Genomic DNA, 8,362 nt, shown 5'->3' on the forward strand with positions numbered 1-8,362 from the left:
TGCGCACCCTTCGAGCCATAAGTTTGTGGCGCAGATCGCCATCAGCAATGTTGGTGTATTGCTTGCTATGGCCTGCTTCAATGAGGTCTTGGAGGTAATGCTTTAGCCCCCAACATGCATCAGTTTCGTGACATTTTGCTCGGTGGAAAGCGCAATAAGGCTTGTCAGGTCGATCTTTCGGTTGCCGCACATCAGGTCGATAATACGCAGCTTGCTTGATCTTGTCCAGTATGTAGCTGGGAGATCGTTCGAGGACAGCAAACTCTCGGTCGTTGTTTGTCCTATTCCCTGGCTTCTGCTCCTGTGGTTTGGACCACTTTTTGGTAGGTGGGGCATCATCGGAGATCGCTGCGACTTCCTATTCCTCTATTAAGCCGTGAAGTTTCAGGCTTTCTTGTAACTTAATGTACTTATCCACTCGAGCATATAGCTCGGATAGCGTTTCTGGACGATCCTTCATTAGCGACCTGGAGAGGTCTGTGTTGCGCACGTGACAGGTGTTGGAGAATGTTAGTGTGGCAAAGGATTCTTTAAGACCACTTTCCATGCATAACAGTTCCGCTTTGAACCATCCTAGAAACTGGCGAATGGTTTCATCATCACTAAATGATAGCTAGAAGAGTGAATCCAGATCAACTTTTTTACGTCTGTTGTGGACGTACTAACTAGTAAACAGATCGGTGAGTTACTCGAAGGTCTTTATCGAGTCTGGCTCGAGTGAAAAGAATCAATCAAGTGTGCCATCTTTGAGACTGGCGGGAAACAAATGACAATGAAGATGATCAAACTCTGGTGCACTATAGAGTGCAAGACTTTGAATGTAACGAGCGACGTGCTGACCAGGACACGTGCTGCCATCATACATTGGAAAACGTGATTGTACGAAATCTGGAGGAGATGCTCTACTAAGTACCTCAGAAGTGAACGGGGACGAGCGGTATGTCTTCAGCATTTTCTGGACGATCTGGGTGGCATCCTTCTTGACTGCGCTTTGGTCGATTCGTTGTGACAGTTCGTTAATATGTTGATTAACCTCGTTGATTCCATCTTCTGGTAAGGTACCTGGCTGATTTTGCGTGTCCACTTAAGTGTGTAGAGTAATGTTCTCCTGCCTGAGTAGGGTGATTTGCTCATTCATCATTCCTAACTGATCAGCTAAACCTTGGATTTGAGCTTCGATGCTTGCCATGCTTCGTGGGCTTGAGAACTTTGCTTTTTGCTTTTAAGATTATTTAAGTGGTGTCTCAAGAAATCGAGACCACAGATGGCGCCAATGTAAAGGTACGTTTTGGTTTGCTTTTACATATAAGGTAAGAAGGAGAATGGGATTGAAGGTGGGAAAGACCGAGTTCGTTAATGAGCGAACTGCCTACGTATCTTCTCTTGATTCTAGGGGGAGAGAAGAATCAGGTCTGGCATAGTTCATGTAAAGGTGTGTCTTGGTTTTTCTTTACATACAATGGAAGAGAGGAGGATGGGTTTGGGTTTTGGAGACCGAAGTTCGCCTCCCCGAAATGAAGCGCCTTAACGATCTTCTCTTGATTTTTTAGGGGAGAGAAGAATCAGGTCTCACATAGTTCAACTAGGTGGTATTTATAGGCCTAAGGGAGTGTTGCCTCTTGTACACATGTAGGGTGGAGATTATGAATGTGTGTTAGGTTGGTTTTAGTAGGAGTTGTGTGCTGATTGGAAGTTGGTGCGGTAGTCCCTATTTCCCGGTGGTGGGAAGTACAAGTAAGATTTTGGTAATGATTACACCTGGTGGTGTTTTTATCTGAGGCGTTCTGTCTCTAGTCGTTTATTCGTCCTGAGATATCCTTGAACGAGCTTAAGCGTACCACCTACATGAAAGGAGTTGCTCCTCACGATCGGTCTTGAGGTCGATGTCCTCGTTAAACTTATGCTTCGCACGTATGCAATATTCCTTAATGAGGATATTACTCCCCTACACAGCCCCCTCTCAGTAGATTGTTTATGTCCATGGAAGCGATCTGCTGAGAGAAAAATATAAGTTCGTGCGGAGCATGAGCAAGCTATGGTGAACGTTCTGACTGAGATGCCGTAAAGTTTGAATTGTGTGGCATGATGATTTGGCGGGAAAGGGAAGTTGGCACGTGATTGGCGCGTGACAGAATCGTAGCAGTTGGTAAAGAAATGTGTCGCCGCGTTATTCGAACTTTGAGAAGACAGGTCCTTGGAACACGTGTGCGGGCTAGAGCATAGGATGTAATCATAACTTCTTGGTAACTGAACGGGCGGTTGTACAAAATCAAATTTGGGACATTCGAAAAAGTATTTCCTGCTTTCCTTCTCAAAGAAAACGCAAGCTGGGTTTCTCAAAGTTAATGCTTCCTTTCACTGCCTTTTCATTTTCAATTTGCTTTCTTCTTGTTCGCGCGCGATTTGTTTTAAGATTATTTAAGTGGTGTCTCAAGAAATCGAGACCACGGATTAAGCCAATGTAAAAGAATGCGTTTTGGTTTGCTTTACATATAAGGTAAGAAGGAGAATGGGATTGAAGGTGGGAAAGACCGAGTTCGTTAATGAAGCGACCGCCTAATTATCTTCTCTTGATTCTAGGGGAGAGAAGAATCAGTCGGCATAGTTCATGTAAAGGTGTGTTTTGGTTTTCTTTACATACAATGGAAGAGAGGAGGATGGGTTTGGGTTTTGGAGACCGAAGTTCGCTCCCCGAAGGAAAGCCCTACGATATCTTCTCTTGATTTTTAGGGGAGAGAAGAATCGGGTCTCACATAGTTCAACTAGGTGGTATTTATAGGCCTAAGGGGAGTGTTGCCTCTTGTACACATGTAGGGTGGAGATTATGAATGTGTGTTAGGTTGGTTTTAGTAGGAGTTGTGTCTTTGATTGGAAGTTAGTGCGGTAGTCCCTATTTCGGTGGTGGGAAGTACAAGTAAGATTTTGGTAATGATTACACACGGTGGTGTTTTATCCGAGGCGCTCGTCTCTAGTCGTTTTATTAGATCACGAGATATCCTTGAGCGAGCTTAAAGCGTACCACCTACATGAAGGAGTTGCTCACTGATCGGTCTTGGGAGGTCGATGTCCCGCGTTCGCTTATGCTCGCTTGCGTATGCAATATTCCTTAATGAGGATATTACTCCCCCACGACCCCCCGGTAGATTGTTTATGTCCATGGAAGCGCGTCTGGAGAGAAAAATATAAGTTCGTATGAGCATGAGCAAGCTATGGTGAACGTTCCGATTTGAGATGCCGTAAAGTTTGAATTCAGGTGGCATGATGATTTGGCGGGAAAGGAAGTTGGCGTGATTGGTAGCGTGCGACGTAATCGTAGCGATTGGTAAAGAAATGTGTCGCCGCGTTATTGAAACTTTGAGAAGAGCGAGGTCCTTGGAACACGATTAATGCGGGCTAGAGCATAGGATGTAATCATAACTTCTTGGTAACTGAACGGGCGGTTGTACAAAATCAAATTTGGGACATTCGAAAAAGTATTTCCTGTTTCCTTCTCCAGCAAAAACGCAAGCTAGGGTTTCTCAGGTTAGTGCTTCTGCTGCTACTGCCTTTTCATTTTCAATTTGCTTTCTTCTTGTTCAAGTGCGATTTGTTGAGTAGGTAGGTCAGTGTTAGGCTGTAGGGTTTAAGCTTGGATAGTTGATAAGAAGGAGACGTCATAATGTCTAATTTTGACGATACTCAATCGGAAGAGGTTCGGGAGGTCTCATTAAGTTGTGGTGAGTATGAGGATGATAAGGAAGAATCGGTGAGTCTTGGCATTCAGGTTGAGTGGGATGAGGAAGTTAGGGTAGACGAGGGTAATACACAATCTAGGTCAGAAGGTGTTGTGGCCAGTACGTCAGGTCGAGGGGAGAGTTCGTCGTCAAGTGAGTTGCCCCCTAGGACGGTGGATCGTCGTGCTGTGAACTCATTCCCCGAACTGAGGGCAGCTTATGGGATCAACGTTCCCGATCTGGAGATATACAAACCACGGTTGAGTGAAAATGTACGTAGTGAGGAGTACAACCCGTCGAATGGTGGGGTAATCATCTGTGAGGGCCAACTGAGAGCGTATATGCAAATACCGTTCTCGAAACTGGTTTGTGACTTCTTGGCTCATTGTTGGAAGTCTCCTTGTCAGTTTGTTGTTAACACTTGGCGACTGTTTAGGGTGTTCGACCTGTTGAATGCGAGTGGGGAATACCACATAGGGGTATCCGACATAATAGAGCATTATGTTGTGAGGCGATCTAGTAATCTGAACTTTAGTTTGCAAACGATGACGACGCGTTCTGCTATGATCGACGGTAAGAAGCGCAGGCTGACAAAAGGTCGTTCTTCGCTAGTTGGCAACTCTTGTGCTAGCGGATGTAGGTTGCAAACTAGGATTTTGTAACATATCCGGTGGGTAGGAATATCTTTCTTTTGTCGCTTTACTTGGTGATTTCTTGTTGTTTAACGGCCCATGTCTTTGCTTTGTTTGTAGATTTTTCGTGAAAACGCATATGGCCCGATCGTGGGGAGATAGAGAGGTTATTGTATTGGCCGACTCGAAAGCAGAAAAACAAAGCGAAAGCTGCCCAAATTTGCTCATTTCTTTGTGGAAAAGGGTGGGCTGTGATCCGAAAAAAAAAGGCTCAAAAGACCGAGCTTCGAGGTCGGACTAGCGAGGGTGATGGAGATCTGTAGCGAAAGTGATTTGGTAACGCAGGAAGATAGGAACCGGGCTCATGGTGGCTTGAGGCGACCTACGGAGGTGGTGCCGGGGGCTGGTGGGTCGAGCTCGACACGCGGGGGGTCGATTGATGCTCTTGTAGAAATTTGGAGGCGGTGGTCTTCAATCCTCGTGTAAGGAGGTCGGAGAAGAGAAGAAATGATGCCTCGAGCAAGATCTTTGCCGAAGTTGCTAAAGTGCTGCGGCGCACGCCTTGGGGAAACTCCGGTAGGGGGATTCCGGTGGTGGTCGACCCCGGTGCTACGGTTGCTTTCGCCCGGAGTCGGATCGGCCGGGGCGAGTCATGGACTTGGCCAGCTTTGGGGCGGGGTCTAATCCGTCTCTTGCGGTGCGAGAACCTACTCTACTAAAAAAGGGCATATTATGACGCATGTTTTTCATCTATATTGACGGCTTTACTGAAAACCGTCAAGATAGGTATTTTGGTAAAAATTTTATGACGATTGTTGTAATATTATGTCGTGTATAACACAAGCGTCAAGAAAATATGATGATTTATGACGGCTGTTGTAATATTATATCGTGTATAACACAAGCGTCAAGAAAATATGATGGTTTTATGGCGGCTGTTGTAACATTGTGTCGTGTACAACACAACCGTCAAGAAAATATGATGATTTTATGACGGCTGTTGTAACATTATGTCGTCTATAACACAAGCGTCAAGAAAATATGATGATTTTGTGACGACTTTCACAATTTTTAGCACAAGTTGTTGACTTCAATTGAACCGTCAAGACATTAACAAAAAAATAAATAGATACACCTACAAGAATAAGTGAACTGTTAAGAGTCAAGACTCAAGAGTAATCAATATTGGCACTTGGCTAACTGAAGCGTCAAAAACTGAAAAAGAGGCAACTCCTCGTTCATTTATGCAAAATGACGAATATATCGTAAGGAAACCAACGAAATTTTGAAATATTGAACACCCAACCTCTCCCTTATCCTCTTCGTACGAACATTTCAAAATTACGATATATTTCAAAATTACGAAAAACCGAATTCACCTCGTTCGTTCTTGGTACGCCGCCCTAACAGTTTCATCTCCTATCCATCTTCATATATTATTCTTCATCTTATCAGTGCTAGCAACCCCCCATCCGCCATTCTCGAAACTGTTTTACATCATCCGCCATTCTCCAATTCTTTGTTTGGAATTAGTCTAATTATAACACACATATATATCTTTTTCCTTAGCAGGCCAGGCTTTCCTAGTATAGAGAGATGGAAGGAAGCTGGGATGGAAGTCTTGACACCGGTAGCCAATCAGATGATAGATTTCGCCTCAAAAGAACACATATTGAACCTATTTATGATGCATTTGTTTGCCCTCTTACAAAACAAGTAATGCGTGATCATGTTACCTTGGAGAATGGGCAAAGTTACGAGCGAGAAGCAATTGAAAAGTGGCTTAAGGAATGCAAAGAGAGTGGAAGGTAGCTAGTTTGCCCTCTGACCCTGAAAGAGCTAAAAAGCACTGAGCTAAATCCTAGTATAGCTCTGAGAAACACAATCGAAGAATGGAATGCAAGGAACGAAGCTGCACAGCTTGATATTGCACATAGGTCCTTGACTCCAGGAAGTTCTGAACAGGATGTTCTAAAGGCGTTGAAGTACATCCAGCACATATGCCAGAAAAGCAGATCGAATAGACATTTTATTCGTAGTGTAGATTTAATACCAATTACCGTTAATATGTTAAAGAGCATCAGCAGGAGAGTTCGGTGTAAAACCCTAGAAACACTGTGCATTGTTGCAGAAGAAGATGCATATAATAAGGTTGTCTGCAGGTTTGCTTATTTCCTTTGTCAGTAGTTGCACGCCATTACAAGAAAAAAATTAATAGGTTGTCTGAACTTTTTTCTTGCTTTGCAGGAAGTAATAGCTGAAGGTGACACTATACGCGCGATTATGAAATTCTTGTCTCATGAGCAATCAAAGGAGAGGGAGGAAGCTATGTCATTGTTGTATGAGCTCTCAAAATCCAAAGCTCTGTGTGAAAAGATTGGTGATGTCAATGGGGCAATCCTTATATTAGTTGGGATGACCAGTAGTAACTCTGAGAATGTTTTAACTGTTGAGAAGGCGAAAGAAATGTGCAACATATGGCTGAAAATGGAAGACTTCAGTCTCTTCTCACTCTCCTACTTGAAGGTGCTTTTTCCCTCTTCAGTACTTTATGTTTTACATGGTTATTCCTTCAAACTGAATTGCGCTTAGTTGTAATCTCATTTTATAGAGCATGCTATATCAGAGCATGTTAGGAGGTAGCAAAGAACAATCTTCTTTACCCGATTAGACGAAAAGGAGGGAGCATAAAAGATGGAGGAAGATATTCTTCCTTGGCATAACAATATTGCTGATTCTTTAAATGCTCTCCATATATGGTTACAAGCTCTTAAAATATGCTTTTCTCTTTGCTTGTGGCTCCGACAACAATAATAAGGTTATGCTGAAGCTCATCATAATGCTTGAACAAAAATTCATTTCCATGCTCTTCAAACTTGGTCTCTTTTTATCACATATCATAGTATGACACCTTTTCTGTCAAAATCTCTATTTTAAATTTTCTATGGTTTTAGTTGCAATGTTCACTTTCAAAATACATATATATCTTTTTTTTCCTTGTATCTGGATTGTTTGTAGTATTTCGGTTGCATTTGTCATAGCTATGTAATAATCACTTTGTTATTATCTGTTTATCAAAGTATCTCGCTTCACTGCTTCCTTCATTTTTTCCCCTCTTTCAGTGTCGTATATCCCACTGCGATTTTTTCAACACATGGGTATAAAATATCAAAAAGTTACATTGTTTCAACATTTATGTCAATGGCTAGTTTAGATGTGGCTTGGCCTTGACTTTACTTGGTTGTGTTTGTTTATCTTGTTGACTCCTTTTTGTTTTTTTTTTCTTTTGCCTGAATGATTTAGGTACACCAGTAGCATCCTGAATATCAATTTAGTTTGTTAATACGACATAATTTTTTATATTGGTATATATCATAAAGTTTTTATACCAGTCTTAGCGGTTGAAATTTGGTGTAGGTCCACCTGAAACCAAGTTAGCAATGGCTGCATATATATCTTGGTGAGCTGGTTCTTAGCAATGATGTAAAGGTTGTTGTTACTAGAAGGGTGGGTTCTTCACTAGTGAACGCCATGAGAAGTGGCAACATGCGATCAAGAGAAGTCGCGACCGAAGGCTTTGAATCGGATATCATTTTTCGATGCGGTCAAAGGTGTTAATAGAAGCAGGGATTCTTCCCCCACTTGTCAAGGACTTTTTCACTGTTGGTGCAAATCAGCTTCCCGCACGGCTAAAAGAGGTCTCTGCAACAATCCTTGCTAATCTTCTCTTGTAGAAGTCGTTATATGATTATATTTTTAGTTTACTTCTTAAACAAACTACACTACTAAAAAAATGACTTGTGATGACAGCTTTTAGCCGTCATGAAACAGGTTTAATGACATTTTTTCATTAAAAAAACTACCGTCATTATAGAGCCCGTCATAAAAGTTAACCAAAAGCGTCATAATTTTGATGCCGGTTCTAGAGAAGTCGACATCAAAGCTCGAATTTAATATGACAAAACTCATTTATAAGCGTCATAACTGGATCCTTTTGCATGACATGTTTTACTTAAC

The 8,362-nt window shown here is 42.3% G+C and overlaps 1 pseudogene across 1 annotated transcript; it reads left to right on the top strand.

Moving 5' to 3' along the window:
• The first annotated feature begins 5,714 nt into the window (after positions 1-5,714).
• LOC147502562 (U-box domain-containing protein 44 pseudogene) lies at positions 5,715-8,079 on the top strand (annotated as a pseudogene). Its single transcript, XR_015220914.1, has 3 exons — positions 5,715-6,496; positions 6,593-6,871; positions 7,763-8,079. The product of XR_015220914.1 is annotated as a U-box domain-containing protein 44 pseudogene (transcript).
• The last annotated feature ends 283 nt before the right edge of the window (positions 8,080-8,362 follow it).

This window comes from Coptis chinensis, chromosome 4 (assembly GCF_015680905.1).
Source record: "Coptis chinensis isolate HL-2020 chromosome 4, ASM1568090v1, whole genome shotgun sequence".
NCBI lineage: Eukaryota > Viridiplantae > Streptophyta > Magnoliopsida > Ranunculales > Ranunculaceae > Coptis > Coptis chinensis.